A 21482-nucleotide genomic window follows, 5' to 3' on the forward strand; every position below is an offset into this window, starting at 1 on the left:
TAGCGAAAGGGACGAAGACCCTCTGTTTGTGGGTGAAGGGCATAGTCCACTCAGAAGTTCCTATTGTTCAACCTAAGTGAACTTTTACCCACCAAAAAAAAAAAGAACAAAAAACTTTCTTTGAACAGTCCAATGAAAAACAGGTTTTTAAAATATTTTTTATATTGTTTACTTACGGCTTTACCTTTAGACGGGAGGCCAAGTCCCAGTGGTGTATTTCAAAAAGATTAACCTTGGACTGCAGAGATTTCAAACAACAAAAAACTTTCCAGCCTCAGACACGTGATGATGCCCATGTTTCACTTTATCGACTCTGCTGAAGTGCTTCCCTCTTTCCCAGTGGACAGCTCTCGAGTACTGAGGGTTTCAGAGAACCGCTCAGTTGGGAAATCTTTGCCCAGTACTAAAGTGAGTACGCAGCTGTGTGATTACTCCAAGATTTGCACCGGAGTTGTGAGAAGTGCCAGGGGGGAAGAGAGAGGAGACAGAAATCAGCATGTGAAACGGCCCTGCCTGATCTATTCTTGTAGACAACAATGTATGTTTCTCTGTCTTTTCATTTAGGATACAGGGGAAAGTCTCATTAGAGAAAAAGCAATGTCTAAAAAATGTTTCTTTCCCAGGCTACCCTGAGAAACAATGAGGCTCTGAGGCAGTTTCTAAATAATCCAGTATTTGAGAAACAGGATAAAAGAACAGGATTTTATTATTGTTATTATTACTTACAGGGTGGTAGGACAAAGTATAAGTCATTATGATATTTTTTTCAATGATCATTTTAACTTCAAATTGCTGATAAAACTGGCAGATTGTGGGTCAGAGAGACAGTGTATCACGTAGGATGGCCAATCCTGCTTCAGTCCCTGGCACCTGATAAGGTTCCCCAAGCCCACCTAGGCACAGAGCCAAGAGTAACCCAAGAACACCACTGCACTGGTCTGTGCTCTCCTCTCCAGGAATAAAACCCCAAACCTGGCACATGATTTTTTTTCTTTTCTTTTTTTTTTTTTGTAATGCCACACATATGTGCAATGTTTCCAGAAATCACAGTTCAGGGACTAGAAATAAATGAGTCAAAAGTGATTAAAAAAAAAACCCTACATGTACTCTGCTCCACTGGAGGCTTTTGTGCCCTCACATATCATTCAAAGATCAGGTACACAGAGCAGAGCTAGTCTTCATTACAGCAGTCTGTTTGGACAATCTCCAAGACAATGCAACTAGCTGGGGCTATTCAGTCGAGACAATAACTCTGGTGGGCAACAATAACAATGATAAGATACCACATACTTACTGAGAGCTTACTCAAATGGTCTGCTGGGCACCATTTGATGTCATAGAAACAAATACCCCACCAATTATAGCTGAGAAAATCAAGAAACAAAGAAAATAACTTGACAAATTGTAATTGACAGAAGCATGTTCAAATTCATCTGTCAGACTTCAAAACTTAAGGCTCATCGTTTTGTTTTATTGGCCTACATTCCAGTTCTGTTTTTTAAATAGTTTCAAAAAACACAAATCTACTTACATTCCATATTGTCTGATAAAGATCATAGGAAATTACGTAATGTGTTTACTGGATATTTAAAATATATGTATACATTTGTTAGCAAAGGATAAGCTTCTCTAAATTTCATTTATAAAATAAGGAGTAAGTTGAGAGCTTGAAAGCATCACAACCAAGATGCTAGTGACACAACCATGCAAATGTGTAACCCTCATCAGCATAACTACATGGAAGGGAAAGACAAAAAAAAAAAAATCTTCCATGAGAGGGGCTGGAGTGATAGCACAGCGGGTAGGGCATTTGCCTTGCCAGCTGTACTATTATCACTCCAGCCCCCTAAAGTTTTATTTCTTAGGTGTTTGTTTTTCGTTTTGGCCACACCTGGAGATGTGGGGTGCAGGGACCACACTTAGCAGTGCTCATGGCTTACTCATGCTCTGTGCTCAAGGATCACTCCTGGCAGGCTTGGGGAACAATATGGGATGCTCAGAATCAAACCTGAGTGCAGTGTGCAAGGCAAGTGCCCTATCTACTGTACTATTTCTCTTTTTTTTTTCTTTTTGGGTCACACCCAGCGATGCTCAGGAGTTACTCCTACTCTATACTCAGGAATCATTCCTGGTGGTGCTCAGGGGACCATATGGGATGCTGGGAATCAAACCCAGGTTGACTGCATGCAAGGCAAACACCCTACCTGCTGTGCTATCACTCCCGCCCCTATCTGCTGTACTACTTCTTGGGTTCCATGATGATGAAATTTTTCTGAACACTTTTCTGAGATTTCCTCCTACTCTTTATTTGTTCAGCCATTCCCAGGACTAGGGAGAGCACTCAGGACTGAAGGGTAGGCTCTGTATGTGGAGGCTCCAAATCTGATCCTTGGTACCACAGGTTTCCCCAGTACATTACTCACCATATTGCAGGACCCGAGATTGAACCTTCAGGCCAATACTGCCAAGAGTGGCTTGGGGCCCCCTGACAGGTCTTAGGAGGCACCTCTAGAAGAAAATCAATGACCCATTCTCCAACTTTGTTTGACTCATAGGTCTGAGAAGCATTACTTTTAGGTCAGTGACAAAATTGTTAAAAGGACAAGGTCTTCATTGGAAATACTCATATTAACTGGAAGTTTTAAAATATATTTGGTTCTAATAATTAGTTTAAATGCAATCAATACATTTATAAATTTACTATGTCATGTTTATAGTAATTAGTTATAATAATTAAAGCCACTGAGTTTACCTAATTTATTAGTAACACATAGTTCTTTATTTCATCCCATATAAGGCCAATGTGAAGGTAAGGGAGACAGCTCAAGGTGTGAAGCACATGTCTAGCATGTTCAAGATCCTGAGTTGAATTCCCAACACTGCATGGTCCCTGGATATAGCTCTGGTGGCTCCCAAGCATTAATGGTGGCACCAATGGAGACTGTACCTACAAAAAGAAAAATCCAGTCAGCATCAATAGAAAATGCTTTGTAATAGAAAATGCTTTGCCACAGTAAGAATTTCCTTCTGTCAACCCTTGGTCCTGATCCCAGGTTTCACATGATCCCCTGAGCACCTCCTGGGACCTCTTGAGGGACCCAGTACCACCAAGTATGGCTCCAGCTGTCTCAGGCACTGCGAGGCCCCTGCAGGTGCTTATACTGATCCGCCAGCAGCTGGGCAGTATAGCTGGAGTGGTCCTCACTGGGCCCCATGAGCTCTGCTTGGAAGACCCCTCAAACACAAACCAGAAATTGTGAAATTGCTTTCTAGGACACATGTTTTTATTGACCAAAGATAGTATTTCCCCTGTGATTCTATTTTCTGGGCTTGTCACTGAGTTTTAGTCATTCAAAGAACAAAGATTTCCCCTTGCAAACAATGTTCAAAAAAATATCAGATTTCTCAGGTAAATCCAAGAGTTTTGAATAGATTTAGAAATCAGTTTATAGTCTTTCAAATATATTCCTTCAAGGAGGATAACACTTTTTGGTAGTGCACGTTTTATTATGTTTGTGAAACCATCAGAGGGAATTTAATCTCGTGGTAAAATACATTAACTCTGGTTCTACTCCCAAATCTACCACTTGCTTGGTGCTTGACTTTGGGTAAATATGTCGATGCTCAGCAGGGCCTGGCATCTAGAGAGAGCCATAAAAACAAGAGCATCTACTACTTTTGGGGGAGGGAGTAGAACATCCAGCATCAGGGCTTACTCCTGGCTCTATGTTTAGGGATCATTCCTGGTGGGGCTGGAGGAACTACATGGGGTGTCAGAGATTGAGCTGGGGTTAGCTGCACACAAGGCAAGTGCCCTGCCTACTGTACTATGTCTCTGGCCCTTAGAGCATCTACTTCTTATTAAGCATCATTTTATGTTAGGTACTACACAGAATGCTTAAGATGCTATCTCAATTTAATACTTTGTTATTCCCAAATCATAAGTGAAAAAATAGACACAGAAAAAAAATTTTTTATTGAATCACCATAAGAACAACTACAAAGTTTTCTAGTTTAAGTTTTAGTCATACAATGATCAAATACCCATCCCTTCACCAGTGCACACCTTCCAACCACCAAGAACCCCAGTATACCTCTCATCCTATACCCTCCCCCTGCCTGTGTGGCAGATGATTTCCACTTTACTCTCGCTCCACTTTGATCCCATTCAATATTTTGACAAAAGACCCACCATTATTATTTGGAATTTTCCCTAACAATCAGAACTGCCGAAAAGGCATCATTAGATAATTTGTTTTCTATTGCTGGTTATGAAGACTATATGATGTTGCACGGCCACTTTGGATTTCTGATATTTTAGTAACAAGTCTGGAGGGATTTCTGCCAAAGGCCTCTGGATCCCAAGATTGGTTTGTGTGCCTCTGGGATCATGGCCATTCAGGAATCAGAGGAGCCATTTGTGGTCAGCAACTTGGGGCCTTGTGGGGGAAGAGAGAGGAGCCGGTTCCACCCCCCATCCCATGAGGACCCAGTCTCATCACTGCAGTCTCTACCTGGCTGTCCAATGGGCTCTGAAAAGGTGGTGACCACGGTGCCGCTGGAGGGAAAAGGTGGAAGGGATAAACACCTTTCCTCACCCAGGGTGACCACGGCACCGTAGTTTAATGCTCAGTCCAGATGCATTTCTGCCAAAAGCCTCTGGGTTCCGAGATTGGTTTGTGTGCCTCTGGGATCATGGTCGTCCAGGAGCCAGAGCCATAGAAAGATTTTTTAAGTTGCTTAAGTTAAACATGAAAGAAAGAAAATACACCAAGTCTCTCTTGATTTCTTGATTCCAGAAAAGAATTCCAAACACAACTCTCTCCTACTAGTCTCTGCTTAGAGACAAAGTGTTTACTAGCTAGACCTGATAAGTTTTGTGGGAGTCTTAGTAGGAAGAATATTGACTGTCAGTTAGGGAGTTTCCAGAGATTCAAAAATATTCCCCATGGCATAATGCTCAGGGATAACTCCTAGAAGTTGCTCAGGGGACCATATGTGGTGATGGAATATTGAATGAGGATCAGAGGTGTGCAAGGGAAGTAACTTAACTCCCATATTATTTCTCTGGCTCAGTCCACAGCACAATCTTACCTTGTTGGTTCACCAGGATAAGTTTCTGATCCTCAGTGCCATCAACTTAAAAAATCTATTTTTAGGGGCTGGAGCAATAGCACAGCGGGTAGGGCATTTGCCTTGCACGCGGCCAACCTGGGTTCGATTCCCAGCATCCCATATGGTCCCCCGAGCACCGCCAGGAGTAATTCCTGAGTGCAAAGCCAGAAGTAAGTAACCCCTGAGCATCGCCAGATGTGAACCAAAAACAAAAAAAAAATCTATTAAAAAAAAATCTAGTCTATTAACCTACAGAATTTTTTCAAAGCAGACCCAAGTCACTAGAGACTGGTTTCAAAAACTCAGGACACCAATTTATTCATAATGAAAAATAAAAACAGGAAGAAATATAATAGTCAAAGGCCAAAACATTTATGCCCCATATGGGGGAATGTAGCTCAGTAACTACATGTCTGCCTTGTGGGTATAATCCCCACAAGTTCAATCCCCAACACTGTTCCACATCTGTGATCCCTGGTGATCTCCTGAGACTATGTAATCTCTGGCACACTACAAACTCAATGTGCAACCCCTAGTGAACACTAAAACTAAACATCTGAATACCGCAACCAATTGTGTGATTCCCCAGCAAGCACAACAGTTCAACTGTGCCCAAGAGCTATTACCAAGTGTGTACAATTCTTTGCATCAAAACAACAACTAAAGGAAGGGGTGGGGTAAAGAATAGTTTGCAGGTAGAGCCTGGAATCAGAACTAAGGTGGTCTGACTTTTGTAAGACTGTTTGATAGGTCAAAACAGCCAGAATGCCTTCAGAGCGGACTGGGATAGCAACCTCTCACCTGAAGACACTCAATTAAACACCACCAGCATTTGCCAATTAGATTCCCTCCCTAAAATTTTGGAAGCCAGCACTGACTCAGATACATTCTTTTTTTTTTTTTTTTTTTTTTTTGCTTTTTGGGTCACACCCAGCAATGCTCAGGGTTATTCCTGGCTTTGCACTCAGGAATTACTCCTGGCGGTGCTTGGGGGACCATATGGGATGCTGGGGATCGAACCCAGGTCGGCCTCGTGCAAGGCAAACGCCCTACCCGCTGTGCTACAGATACATTCTTTCTTGAGTCTAGTATTATTTTAGGTTAAAGTCTAATCCATATATATATATTGTTAAAAATGAGATATCTAAACAACTATGTTTTAATTCATTATGGCATGGTTTGAGAGTTAAATCCAAAAGGACAACTTCAGATTATAGGTTACTGCCTAGGGAAGGGGTTTTCTCACTGAAGCCCCTAAGTATTAACCATATCAATAAGAAGGAAGAACAAATCATAGAAAGATAGCCCAACAGATTGGACAGCAGGCTTTGCATGCAGGTAATACTGGTTGGATTCTTAGCACCACATGGTCCTCTGAGCACTGAATGGGAGTATCCTCTGAGCAATGCTGAGTGTGCTTCACCACCTCCCACCCCCAATGAAGGAAGCAAGATCACTCTGGTGGAAGCTTCCTTCTACCCTCTGAAAACTTTGCTGATTGGTTTCCCAGTTTTAGAAAGGCCACCATTGATTTTTTTCCCATATACTGAAATCCAAAAGATAAACACTATTTCTGCAGCTGCTCAGGAGACAGAATGCTTGGAGGAAGATTTATGTGGCTCTGTAGAATCCCTAGCTGTGCCAGCTCTGGGGGAGTCAGTGCACATGGTGTGAAGTGATGTTTTGTTTTTTTCCCCTTGGCACTTTGGTCCAAGCAACAGAAGCAGTTCCTACTCTCCCGTAGGAAGAGCTTCTCCAATGCCTAGGAGTCTCCTGCTGGTAACATGGAATTTCGGAAACTAGTCAAAAAGATTGGAAGCCATATGAGTTCAAGCAGCCAAGACGGAAGAGAGAGCAGTTGTTTCCAGCACCTTTGAACCCAGGAAAACTGCACAACTTGAAGAGAAAGAGCAGCTTTGCTATCCGTCTGTGCACAGCAGACCACAGGGAAGGATCGTGGAGCCCAGGATCCTAGGGAGAGCTAAGTGGTAGAGCACTGCTGCTGTGCGTGGGAGGTCTGTGAGGCTGCAAGTTAGAACCCTGGGACTACCATGCTTGTGGCCACACGCCACCCTGGCAGTTCTGCTGTTTGGGATATCCTGCACATCCCAAATAAGTGTGAGTGGCAGTACCACACCCCAGAAACCTGCAGCAAAGCACTGCAACTGAAACAGATGTGAGCACCCCAACCCAATGTGTGATCCCTGGCGCTGTGCAATGAAGCCTGTGCAACTCCTGTTCATGCCAGAAACATCACCATAGCGAGGGGATGGAGAAGGTTAGTGCTGACAAGCTCAGCACCTCCCTCTCCTGTGGAAGGGTGGTGTGCATGCATCTTCAGGATAGGAGGGAACTAAGGGTCTGAGGGCAGCAGCATTTGGGGTTGCCATATTGTACAGCACAAGAACCAAAGGGCCTGCCGGTCTTGGCCTTTTCCCCACTTCCTCTCCAGTCCTAGGGAGGAGAGATGTCCCAGTGAGTGGATACACTGGCTCCTGATCACTGCCTCTGCTTGGAGACATCTCTAGCTTCTGGTTCTTCAACTATGGGTTGCAACCTCATAGGAGGTGTGAAAGCGAATGTAGGGCAGTTGCAAACAATTTGATGACAGCAGGTTTCTGAATGCGCCACCGTCAAAAATTAACTTAAAATCAACCGTGTCATGAATCCAAGATGTTGCTGGCAGCGCTAGCCCAGGTTGCATTTCTCAGGGAAAAAGGGATCACAAGTCAAAAACGTTTAAGCAGCTCTGCTCTAGACACTGTGGGAGGGCCAGACTGACTGATACCAGGAGCCAAGCTCCCACCACTAACTCTCCACTAAGAACCAGTTCTTCACAATGAGGAACTGACAGGCAAGACCACTCACTCAGGAAATGTGATTTCTTACCAGATCCCCAATATTCATATATTAAAATGAAATTGTTCCCCCATCCTCAATCTCGGGGTTAACTGGGTAGGAAGATTTGACCTATTTATGACTCCAGATTCTAACAAGTGTGTTTTCTAACATTCCCCTCTGTGCATTTCCCTCTTGTCCTTATTGGCCCTTCCCAGTGAGGTAGATTCCAGACCTTTCTTCTGGGTCTTTGGATTGGCTCAAGTCTCTGATGCTCACACAGCAGAATCTAGAAGCAGGGAGATGGCCAAAATAGGCAGTCAGGGAGAGCAGGCATTCCTGCCACATCTGCTCAGTCTCTCAGCAAGCTTCTGTCAAGGAACCTCTCAAGTTGCAGGCGGGGGGCCAGAAAGATGGCCCCCACTTCCTCCCTCCGTGGGAGAGAGAGGCAGAGACATGGTCTTCAGAAGGCTATGTGCCAAGTGCTGGGGTGGGTGTGTTTTGAAGGTGGGTGCTCTCTGGGTGTGTTCCTCTGGATATGGCTTATCAGAAAGGCCCTCTAGATCTGTTGGACAGAGGGTCTGGCCAACTAGACCTCCAGCATGGCTTCTGGCCCTCACCTCACCCCTATCTTTGTCACTGGTACTCAGGGGACATGTGTTTCATAGGTGCCATGGGTACTCCTTTTTTAACGGTTAGAGAACTGGTACACAGAGTTAGAAAGACTCTCACAAAGCCAGGAAATGGTGGCAGGTTACTACATTACCAAAGGTTGCTTGGCTGACACTGGCTGAGCACTGACATGTGCTCAGGGCTTGATGATGTGGAAGGGAACAAAGGACATACAGATTCTTGGTCTCAAAGAGGCTACATTTTATTGGAGCTACAGGTGCACACATAAATTACTGCAATGTAAAGAAGAGAAGGACAAGTCACTGTTTGCACTGTATACATCCAGCAAAGGTGAAGGGGGCCAGTTCTGCTTCTCCATCTCCTAGGGAAGTTTGGTTCCATTCCTGCCTGCCACACCAAGGTCAACTATAGAATGTTAAGAATCACAAAAGGAAAAAAACAAAATCTTAATGGCCTGTGTGCCTAATAGGAGCTCAGCATGTTATTGTTATTACTTTGATTTTGGGGCACACCCTGCAGTACTCCCTGGCTCTGCACTCCAGGATCATTCCTGGTGGGACTCAGGAAACCAAAAGCAGGGCTGGGGATCAAACCCAGGTCATCTGCATGCAAGGCAAGCACCCAACCCATCCGGCCCTGTTATCATTTCCTTTTTAAAAATCATCTCTTTGGAGGGGGACAGAGATCAAAGGCCTCGAGGACCTGCCTTGCAAGCTGTCTTGTGAGATCAAGAGTTCAATCCCTAGTGCCACAACATGCACTCAGGGCTGCCGCAACAGTTCTGCTGCCTGGGACTCCTGACCCCTCGAGTGAGTTCTAGTCACTTGAGAGTGGTAGATGCAAGCATCACAACTGCAGAGAGCCAATCCCTTGTGAGCAACTAAAAAGATAAGTGAGCATCCCAGCCCAGAAGTTCAGTCCCTGGCCAGCACATGTGTGAGCATCACAGCAATCCAGAGAGCTACAGAACCAGACTGTGCATGAGCACCACCAAATATTGACCCTGGAGAGCACTACAACAAGACACGCAAGTCCATGGGCCATGCAGGTGGGGGACCTCTGGTCACTGCAACAGTAACAAAGGGAAAGGAGGGGAACTGTGCCTCAAGTGAATGAAACGAGCTCAGAGGCCAGCTCTTGTCCTTAATAACAGGAGAAGCTGCACTTCTCTTCACTGTTCCTCGGGGCAACTAACAAGAACAAACAGGGTTCAGTACCAGGAATAAAGTTGACTCATACTCTCAGGCTTCTCTCCTTTTAGAACAGACTGATTGAAGGCTTGGAATGGGATAGCATTCATTCTCCCAGGGAAACAGATGAAGTCGCCAAGGGAGGGAACAGAGAAATGAGAGGAAGGCACCCGAGACAGTGACGACCACCTGCTTTCGACAAAGTCTTTATCTCAGAAGAAAAGACTATTTCAGACAGAATGAGGAGGAATAGTAGAGATATTATATTCTCTAGGGTAAGGCTATGACAACATGAATGAACCTTAGTGTCCTGCTACCTGTCCAAGGTTCTCAGGTCTAAAAAACTTAAAACACAAATCAACTTGAACTGGAACATTAGCACAGCGGGTAGGGTGTTTGCCTTGCACGTGGCTGACCTGGGTTCGATTCCCAGCATCCCATATGGTACCCTGAGCACCGCCAGTGATGATTCCTGAGTGCAGAGCCAGGAGTAACCCCTGTGCATTGCCAGGTGTGACCCAAAAAGCAAAAAAAAAGACAAGACAAATCAACTCAAGGACAGGTTCTAATGGACAGAATGAGTAGGAGAGAGAAGGGCTCGACTTTTTGAAAAGCAGGGATCTCAAAAGATACTTCTGAGTAACCTCAGGTCACGTGAGAACCTGAAACCCTGGAGGTGGCCCAAGGTACACAAAAGATTTGTATGGGACAAGAATAAGAACATCATATCTCTCCTACAAGTGCAGGTCAAAACAGTAGCTGAAAGGAAAACAGGATTAGGGGGGCTCCCAATAAAAGGTTCTTGGCTTTCTAGAAAGGGTACAGATGAAATTAGCTCCAAGTTATTTTTTTCTGTCATTTCCTTTGCTATCCCTCCTACTATTCCTGTCAGTCTTACCTGAAAAATCTGAATGAGCATGTTTGTTTTTATATAAACTCTCCTTGGGATAGTGATCTGCCCTTTCCCATCTTCACAACAACTCTCTTAGTGCCTATTTTTTTGTTTGTTTGGGGGCCACACCCAGCAGTACTTAGGACTTACTACTAGCTCTGCTGCACTCAGGGATCACTCCTGGCAGATTTGGGGGGAGCGTATAGGTACCAGGGATTGAACCCGGGTCAGCTGCGTGCAAGGCAAGTGCCTTACTTGCTGTACTATCTCTCTGGACCCTCTTAATGCCTGTTTTTATGTGCTAAGAAGTATTACTTGATTTGTGTTATAGGAGAATTGGACTTCAGGGGTCAACAGCTGCACAGGCTGACAATCCATAGGTCTGGCCAAGAATTTCCATGAGGCAAGGCAACATTTGGCAACTATCAGGGCATTCCAGTGAAGTGAAGAGGAGTGTCAGATTTTGCAATAGTTTTGCAAATAAAATAGATTTTTCTGGAGTAGCTGTTCACAGAAAAACATACTGGTGGCAAAAAGTAATCTGGGTTCTCACAGTGAATAATAGGAAACAATATGAGTGTTACATCGAGTTAAACACTTTAACATTAGTACTGGAGACAGGATAGACAATTCAGAGAGCTAGATCATATGCTCCTCATATAGGAATTCCAGGTTCTATCCCTAACACCTCATAGTCCCCCATTCCCCACAAGCACCACCAGGAATAACCCTAAGCACCAAGCCAAGAGTAGCCCCTGAGCACCTCTGGGTATAGCCCCCAAACAAAAAACAAACAATAAAACACTGGTACCTGCAGCAGACATTTAAAGAAAGATGGTTTGGTCGGCAGTGGGAAGTGGGCTAAAATGAATGAAAAGAACCAAGAAGAATGTTGGCACTTTGGAGGCAGGTATGGTGTGGTAACTACAGCACATAAAAATTTATATCCTTTAAAATCAATACTAACTCAATAAAAAAATCAATCTTGGGGTGGGACCTGGGGAGAGAATATAGGGATTAAAGTATTTGCCATGCATATTGCTGACCCTCATTTAATTCCTGGCATTACATCTAATCCCCCCAAGCACTGCCAGGAGTGGCAACCCAACTACAGAGCTGGAAGTAAACTCTGAGCACTGTGAGGTAAGCCCAAATCTATCTACCCAAATTAAATTTGGGGGATGTTTTGTGCCACTCCTGCTGTGCTCTGGGGACCAGGCTGTGTGCAAGGTCTCAAACTGGGGCCTCCAGCATGAAAGGCATGCACTCTGCCCTTTGAGCTATTTATCTGGTCAGTAAAAAAAAATTTTAGGGGCTGGAGCAATAGCACAGCGGGTAGGGCATTTGCCTTGCACGCAGCTGACCCGGGTTCGATGCCCAGCATCCCATATGGTCCCCTGAGCACCTCCAGGAACTAATTCCTGAGTGCATGATCCAGGAGTAAACTCTGTGCATCACCGGGTGTGACCCAAAAAGCCAAAAAAAAAGAAATTTTTTTTAAAAAAAAGATAGCCAGAGTTTTAGGAGTTTCCTGATTTTTATGGCTCTTTGCTCCTCTGAGGCTTCTGAGAGTTCTCTTTTGTGAACATCTGAAATAGCACTGTAGCACTGTCATCCTGTTGCTCATCAATTCGCTCGAGCAGGCTCAGTAACATCTCCATTGTGAGACTTGTTGTTACTGTTTTTGGCATATAGAATATGCCACGGGTAGCTTGCCAGGCTCTGCCGTGCAGGCGGGATACTCTGAGTAGCTTGTCGGGCTCTCCAAGAGGGACGGAGGAATTGAACTCGAGTTGGCTGCGTGCAAGGCAAATGCCCTACTCACTGTGCTATCGCTCCAGTCCAACATCTGAAATATGTAAAGTTATTGTTTTAACACCTCCACCCCACTTTACCCATCTATTATTATTTCAAGACAGTACTGCAAATACCTGGTGTAAGAACGTGCTTCTTTTTAAATCAATAACCTAACTAGATGAAGTTTAACACCACTATAAGAGCTCCAATTCTCCTGCTAGAACAGGAGGAAACTTTGTCATTAGTCAGGGAGTCAATCTCAGAAGTAATCAAACTTTTGGAGATTCCTGACCTATACTTCTACTTCCCAATACTAGACTTCTTACTGGTATTTTTCCCTTTTATGAATAAAGTTGCAAATCGATGAACAACGGGACAACAGTGCTATGAGTAAAGTTAAAAACCTCAAAATGACCTCTAACATTAGGGTTTCTTTACATGGCCAGATTTTTTTTTGTGGGGTTACCCCTAGTTCTGCACTCATGAATCACTATTGCTCCAGCACCTAATATTATAAGTTTAATACTGACCAGAGAGATAGTTCTGAGAACAAAAGCTGAGAACAGAGGCTAGAGTGATAGTACAGCATGTGGCTGAACGGAGTCAGTTTCTTGGCATCCCATATGGTTCCCTGAGCACTGCCAGGAGTGACTCCTAAGTGTAAAGACAGAAGTAACCCCTGAGTATTGTAAGGTGTGGCTCTCAAACCAAAAGCAAACAAACAAAAAAAGCTGAGAACATGCTTTCTATGTCCTCCAAGCATAAATCCAGGAGTAAACTCTGAGGAATTCTGGGTGTGATTCTAAAACCAAAACAAAACAGAAATAAGTTCAATATTGGGGTTTCACACAGGAATCTCAAAATAATTATAAGATGTAATTCACCATTCATTAGTTTGTTCAACAAGTCTGTTAAGCATCAAATATGTATATAGTACAGTGCATGATTCTGAAGATTCAGATGTAAAAGATAAGATATACCCTCCTACTCAAATGAAAGCAATAGGGAACAATGCCAGGATAACCTGTTGCCAAAAAGGAAGTACCAGGTGCTATGCAGTGATTCGGGGAACTATCTGGTTGTCAACGGTAAAAAAGTAGGTCAGAGAAGAACACCTCTGGAACCCGATGTTTCCAATTAAATCCAAAGGATACAGAGGAAATGGAAAAGTGAGAAGCAAATCCCAAGTGGCGGGAATAGCTTGTCTACACAACCTCTCCGTGAAGTCACAGAGAAGTACAAGCTTAGTCATATAGCTGGAGAAAGTGAGTTTATCAAGAGACTGTTTAATAAGGCATTTAATTAGGACCATGGGCCATATTCCTTCCTGTTCAGGGCAGGACACACTATTGTCTCTCTCAGGTACACTATGAGCAGGTCACTCACCAGCCAGCCATGAACTAGACTGATGCAACAGATATAAATTTACAGCCTGCCTCACAGCAGACAGGATGAGAACTAAAGAGCCCTAAATGGCTTTCAAGCAGGAAGAGGGTGGAGTGTAGCAGCAGAGGGGGAAGCTCCATCAGGGAGAGCCAGGCACTAAAAGCAGCTGCGTGTGACATTTCCGTCAGCAGTCTTCCCTCCCTCATTGTGTATGAGACAGATATCAGATGTTCTGGTTTATGATTTCAACTTCAGAGAACATACCCTTCGAGATTCAGGCTCATGTATCTCTTCCTGGCAGGGTGCCTGCCCATGAAGTGGATTCTGAAGTAGTGAGTGATAACCCAATGCTGAAAACACTGGGACCCCTTTCTGCTGCCCTCCACAAGGTTTGGAATCTGGACTGGTTGGGTCTTAAGCCCAGGTGCCTAGAATCTGTACTTGCTAGAAAGTGACAAAACACAGGCTCCCAGAGTCTGTCCAGAAGCCAAACCATATTCAGAACACAAGGTCACACACAGCTGTAGACTGCCCTGTTTCTATCAGTTCAAAGAATAATCTATGTTCTTTCCTTCAGAAGGACAGGGTTTAAGAAGCTAACTTTTGGAGGTCCCAGATAAGTGTTACTTTAGATCAGCCCCAGAAAGGGCCAAGTTTTGCCCTTTCGAATTGTGTTTACTTCCCCCAGATAAACAGGATAAAAACAAACAAAGAGGGAGATAACAGGAAAAAGCCCATTTTTAGGCTTTTGTTTATTTGATTCAAGATCTTGATTTGACTGAGATGTCAGCAAATGAAGGTATGTTTGCATAATAATAAACAATCTCAAAATATGTAAGGGCTCTTTTACTCTGATCATTTGAAAATATAGTACTTGAAGGCAGGAGATGTAGTTCAGTGAGGATACACCGTCTATGTGTGAGGCCTGGGTTCAATCTGTGAAATGGGGGACAGCGGAGAATGGTGTTAAAACCTGTTCCTTGGTTTAGAGAGTGCTGGGTCATAGAATGTCAGATTATGTCATGCAAGTATGAAAACCATTTGGAGTGGGGATGTCTTGGGCCACTCCTTGGTGGTGCTCGGGGTGGGGAGCATAAGCAATGCTAGGGATTGAACTCAGGCTGGCAATGTGCAAAACAAGCACCTTAACCCCTGTACTATTCTCTTCAGCTCCCTGTAACAACCACTTCTCAAATCTATTAGTTTTAGGGTTACATCCAGAGGTGTTCCAAGGGACTATGTGGTGCTAGGGACCAAATCTCAGACTTCAGGCAAAGCCTGAACTCATGGCCTTTGAGCTATCTCTGAAAATCAGTATTTGGGAGAAGGAGAGTTTATGCCACACCTGGTAGGAGGTGCTCAGGGTTTACTCCTGGCTCTGTGTTGAGATCTCTCCTGGTGGGTCTTAGGAGACCCTATGCAGCAACCCCTGTACTATTTCTCTAGTCCTGAAAATGATTTCAGAAAAAAATGTGATTCAATTTAAAAAAAAAAAAAGAACACCAAATAATTTTTTTCTTTTCTTTACTTTTTTGGGTTTTGGGGCCACACCCAGCAGTGTTCAAAACTTACTCCCTGGCTCTATACTCAGGAATCAGTCCTACTAGTGCTCAAGGGACTATGTGACCTGCTGGGAACTGAATATCCAGGTCACCACAAACAAGGCAAATGACCTTTTTTTACTATCACTCCAGCCCCCACAGAGTTTTCCTCTTAAGGAACAAAATTACAATAATAAGGATAATAATCAGCTGTAGTTGGCAATGATAGCAGTCCCTGCGCACCAAGCCTGCTTGCTTTATCATCAAGTGGCCACATTCAAATGAGTTTTGTTGTCAGAAATATTGTAACAAGATAATTAGACCATTTTCGTGGTGATATTAACCATGGACATACTTTGGAAGAGAAAACAAAAGTTAATAGTGAAGTTCCATCAGGGCTACTTAATTGACATTATTTCTCAATTCCCAAAAGTATATCTGGGGTAATAATAACTACTTCTTAGTTGAGGACAAAGTAATCCTGGTAAATTAATTCAGTTAGTCTATGAATATTCAAAGGAAGTCTACTATATTCAGACTGATGAATAAGACATGATTCTTATTTTATAATATCCAAGTTAGGGCTAGAGTGATAGTACAGTGGGTAAGGAGTTTGCTTTGCACAAGGTCGATCTGGATACAATTCCCAGCACCCTGCACCCCACCAGAAGTGATCCCTGAACACAGAAGCAGGAGTAAGCAGGAGTACTGCTGGTGTGGCCAAAAATAAATACACACATTGTAATTCCCAAGGTCTGTAAAACCCAAGGTCTGGGTTTTAGTCTATTCATTCAGCACACTAAACCCAGGCATAGAACTGTAATATGGTAGGAGTTCAACAAATGTTTGTTAAACATATACATGTATGATCAAAACAATATTTTTCTAGTACAAGTGTATGTTCTAATTTTAACAATCATATGAAAGATTTTAACATCAGCCACCAATAACTAGGATGTTAGCAGGGCCCACGGGAACAAGTTGATTTTTCTTTTCTTTTTGGGTCACACCCAACAATGACTCCTGGCTTTGCACTCAGGAATTACTCCTGGCTGTGCTGGGGGGACCATCTGGGATGCTGGGAGTCAAACCCGGGTCAGCAGTGTGCAAGGCAAACACTCTACCCCCTGTACTATCGCTCCAGCCCCACAAGTTGATTTTTTAAATTTTTTATTTCTTATAATGTCTGTGGCCTTGAAGATTAATAGCATTTGCTGAGGGAAAAGGGAAGATGTAGAAGAGGTATGTTTAGATAACATGATGAAATTGAGTTCAATTTCAAATGAGCTATTCTAAAGAGAAGTACAAAGTGCAATTTTTTAAAGCAAATGTTAATCCAAAAATAGGAAAAGTTACATTACCATATTTTCTGAGGTGTGACTTTTTATCTTAAAATTTTTTCAATGTGTTTTTTTCAGATTCAGAAGAACAGAGTTGCTGGGAGCTGTGGTTTGTGGCAGAGCACATGCTATATGTGTGCAAAACCATGTTCGGTCCCCAGCACTGAGTGCACTTCTTCTTCCCTCCTGGCACCACCAGGTGTGGCCCAGCTGGCCTCCAGCACCACAGGTTCTGAGCACTACCCTGACTTGCCCCCACAATGATGCAAACACCACCAGTGTCAGAGAGATAGTACTAGGGCTAAGGTGCTAGTCTTGCATGTGATCCCTGGCACTCTACACAGTTCCCCAGCACTGCCAGGTACACTCAAGAACACAGAACCAGAAATAAACTCCTAAGCATCACCATCTGTGGCACAACTTCCTCACAAACAAAAACTACACAACAACACTGTTGCCAAATGCTGCATTATACATAGAAAGAAGAGAAAAATACCATAAGATAATGTTTTAAAAGAAAATCCAATTATTTTAAGTCTAATATTTGCTTTTGGATTCTAAATATTTGTGTAGTCTTGGATAAATTTGCATTTTATCTTTGTTTTGTCTTGTTTATAGCACCACACTCAGTGGTGCTTGTTGGTTACTTGTTTGTTCTTTTTTTTTTTCTTTTTGGGTCACACCCGGTGATGCAGTGGTTACTGCTGGCTCTGCACTCGGGAATCACTCCTGATGGTGCTCAGGGGACCATATGGGATGCCCAGGAATGGGTGCTCAGGGATGGGTGCTCAGGGATGGGATGCTCAGGGACCGAACCAGGGTAGCCGTGTACAAGACAAACGCCCTACACACTGTACTATCAATTAGGCCCTTGGGGGTTACTTGTGACTGTGCTCAGGGGTCACTTGCAGGCGGTGCTTGGGGTACCACAAGGTACCCAGGTTTCACAAAGGAGTCAGTCCCACACAAGGTAAGCTCCTTAACTCCTGTACTATCTTTCCAGCTCCATACATTTTGTTTTGTTTTTTGGGTCACACCCAGCGATGCTCAGGGGTTATTCCTGGCTCTGCATTCAGGAATTACTCCTGGCAGTGCTCGGGGGACCATATGGGATGCTGGGAATCAAACCTGGATCAGCCACATGCAAGGCAAATGCCATACCCGCTGTGCTATTGCTCCAGTCCCTCCAGCTCCATAGATTTTATGTTTCCATTTGTGAAACAAAATTCAATAATTTCTTTTCTTTTTTTTTTCTTTTTGGGTCACACCCAGTGATGCTCAGGGGTCACTCCTGGTTCTGCACTCAGGAACTACCCCTTGCTGTGCTCAGGGGATCATATGGGATGCTGGGAATCAAACCCGGGTCGGCTGCGTGCAAGGCAAACGCCCTACCTGCTGTGCTATCACGCCAGCCCAAATTCAATAAGTTCTAACCCATCCTCTAGACTGAATATTTTATGATTTAATTTCACAAGTAAACCTTCCCCTTTGTCATCCTTGTTGGCATATACACAATCTTTATCAGGCTTTTAAAAAATCACTATATATGCATAAAATATCTCATATGAAATGCCTTGTTCTTTTTTTAAAGTAATGGCACCATTTAAAATGATTAAAAATAACAAAGAAATAAGTACCATTCTGTAACTACAACACTGAAGGATAGTATGCTTGCTTACATTTTCTATTTTTACTTCTGTTCTCATACATATGTATATTTACTTAAAACATGCATATTTTTAAGTTAATATGTGCAGTATGGACAGATAGTTTGGTGGGTAAGGCACTTCCCTGCATGCAGCTAACCTGGGTTTGAGCCCTGGCACTACATAAGGTCCCCCATTTCCCACCAAGAGTGAGCTCACTTCCAAGTGTGGCTCCCCCAAACCAAACAAAAACCTAATATTGTGGTCACTTGTGCTTAAAGTTTTAAAACCTGCATTCTTGATTCTATAAAACATCATAAACACTTCTCCATATTCTCCTAAAGCACGAATCTCATGGCTGCATTTGTAATCCATCATTTAGAAGTGCTACAATTCAACTTTACTATTATTAGATAACTAGGTTATTTATAGTCTTTATTATGAATAACACTACAGTGAGCAAACTTGTACAAGAATATCTGATTATAGCACATATGCTGCCTGAGCCCATGTGCTGCTTGTGTGCTCGTGGCTGAGCACATGCGGTGCCTGAGAACATGTGTTGCCCGCATCTCCCCTCTTGAGATGTGTACTTTCGTGCTTTCGTGTCCAGTGCTAGGATGTGTGTAGAGCTCTCTCCACCCTTGGAGAAGCCCGAGTTCTCTCTTGAGCGCGTTATTCTTATTATTCTCTCTCCCACTTACCACTTCCTCCTTTCCTCAGAAACCTCTAAATAAAATCTATTTACTTCACACACACACAAAAAGAATATCTGATTATTTCTCAAGGATAAATTCTTGTAACTATAATTACTCCTACTAACAGTGTAAGGGTGATCTGACATTCATGATTGTTATAAAACGATATATATTAATTGGGGCCAGAGTGATAGCACAGTGGTAGGATGTTTGCCTTGCACACAGCCAACCTGGGTTCAATCCCTGGCATCCCATATGGTCCACCTGTACACTGCCAGGAGTAATTCCTGAGTACAGAGCCAGGAGCGACCCGAGCATCTCCAGTGTGACCCAAAGTTAAAAACAAACAAACAAACAAACAAACCTATATGTGTGTGTGTAATGGAAATCAAGCCAGGGAGATAATATAATGAGTAAGGCTCTTGTCTAATATGTGGCCAACTCAGGTGCAATCCATGGAGCCACATATAGTTCCCTGAGCACTGCCAGGAGTTATCCCTGAGCACAAAGCCAGGGTTAATCCCTGAGTACAGCCAGGTGAGGAACAAGAGTCCATTAAAATGAAAAACAAAAGAAAGAAAAAAAGAGGTCTTTGCCACATGAACGCCCTTGAAGGCACTGACTTCAGGCATGTTTGTTTTGTTTGGGGGCTACATCTGGTTATGCTCAGGGTTCACTTGCAGCTGTGCTCAGGGATCACTCCTGGCAGTGCTTGGGGGACCCATAGGGGGTGCCAGGGGTTAATTCTAGATTGGCTCTGTGCAAGGCAACTGCTTTCCCCACTGTACTCTCTCTCCAGCCCTGGTTTTATAATTTAGAGAAATCTTTGCTGATACACATATCTGACCTTTTATTTTATTTTATTTTTTTGCAGAGGCAGGGGGAAGACTTGAGTCACACCTAGAGATGGTCAGGGGATAGAATCATATGCAGTGCCATGGACCAGCTAGGGTGAGCAGCATGTAAGGCAAGCATCTTATCCCCTGGACTATCTCTCCAGCCCCTGATAATTATGAAAAGGTTTTCTGTTTTGATTTGGTAATTTGAAATTTTTTTGGTGAGTAAATGGCGAATGTCTTTTCTACTAAATTGCGAATGTATCCACCTTTGTCAACACTTGAAAAAGCCTAACCACTTAAAAATTTTTTTTTAATTTTAGATTAGTTCACAATATTTGATTAAATTTCATATTCAAACACCAATCCCACCACCATTACACCTTCCCACCACTATATTTTGGATGTTTCCATCCTGAACCCCAATCCTTGCCTCAAAGCAGAACCCAAATAATATAGTTTGTATTGTTTGTTATGAAAAACCACTGAAAATGCTACAAAAAAGTATCCTTAGAGGAAAGAGTGTGAAGATTGTTGTATTTCACCCAGGGGCAATTAAGCTCTTCTATAAGAGATCGTTAACATGTTGTTAAAGGTTGAGCCTTGTGTACATCTGAAAAAAAAAAAAATTCCCTCTAAGATTGGTTGCCTCCTATTTTGAACCCCATCAAATATGGTGCAGTACTCTTGGAGTATGGGTAGGGTGTGTTGTATGAAATGTCATGTGGCTGCATTTGTGGCCACACGGTTCAGGAATAGGTTCACTCATGGGTGAGGTTTGGCCCGAGCATATGGAGAGCAGCTGTGAGCATGACGGCAGTTGGGTTCTGGAAGTTTTCGACTGCCAGGGCTGGGTCCCTTGGGGGCAGTGAGGAGTCTCACCTGCCCCCTTCCAGGGTTCTCCGAGTGAAATAGTCTGGAGGGGATCCGGTGACATGGTTATGGCTAGCATCATGTTATACTCCCTTCCATGAGAGAAGGACATGTGATCTGGATGGTGGCCGATGACGAGAGTATCTGGTGCCAGCCAGAGGAGGCTTTTGGGCATGACTGCTGAGCTTCTGGAGACAGGGATATGTGCAGAGGACCTCCATTCCTGGTCCCAAAGAACCCAAAGTTCTCAGTCACAAAGTCCTGCATAACTGGGTTTTCTAAGGGTTCACTCGTGGATGAGGCTTGGTCGAGCATGTGGAGAACAGCCGTAAGCATGGCGGTGGCTGAGTTCTGGAGGTTTTTGGCTGCCAGGGTTGGGTCCCTTGGGGCGGGGCGGGGTCTTACCCGCCCCCCTCCAGGGCGCCCTGAGTCGCCTAACCACTTTTGAAGGAGTAGATTTTATAAAGTTACATATAGATCTGGGAAATTGAAAGTTGGGTTTTTTTTTTTCAATGCAAGGGCGTGAACCCTGCAATCCATGCAAAGTAAGAATGCTACTACTGAACAATATCCCTGGCCCTCAAATCACCATAATTATGGTTTCAGACCAAAACTTCAACTAATACCATTCCTCTGTAGTTTTCTTTTGGCCTATCCATAAATCATGTTATTCACTTTGATGTATATATATGCATTG

The 21482-nt window shown here is 43.5% G+C and overlaps 1 long non-coding RNA gene across 1 annotated transcript in view; it reads right to left on the reverse strand.

Moving 5' to 3' along the window:
* LOC129404952 (uncharacterized) overlaps window positions 1–21482 on the reverse strand; it is a 50164-nt gene that overhangs the window by 13793 nt on the left and 14889 nt on the right. Inside the window, exon 2 of the long non-coding RNA XR_008630274.1 lies at window positions 2753–2947. This is a non-coding gene — a long non-coding RNA (uncharacterized LOC129404952). The remainder of the gene's footprint in view (window positions 1–2752; window positions 2948–21482) is intronic.

The sequence above is a fragment of the Sorex araneus genome, chromosome 5, assembly GCF_027595985.1.
Source record: "Sorex araneus isolate mSorAra2 chromosome 5, mSorAra2.pri, whole genome shotgun sequence".
In the NCBI taxonomy this organism is placed as follows: Eukaryota; Metazoa; Chordata; class Mammalia; order Eulipotyphla; family Soricidae; genus Sorex; species Sorex araneus.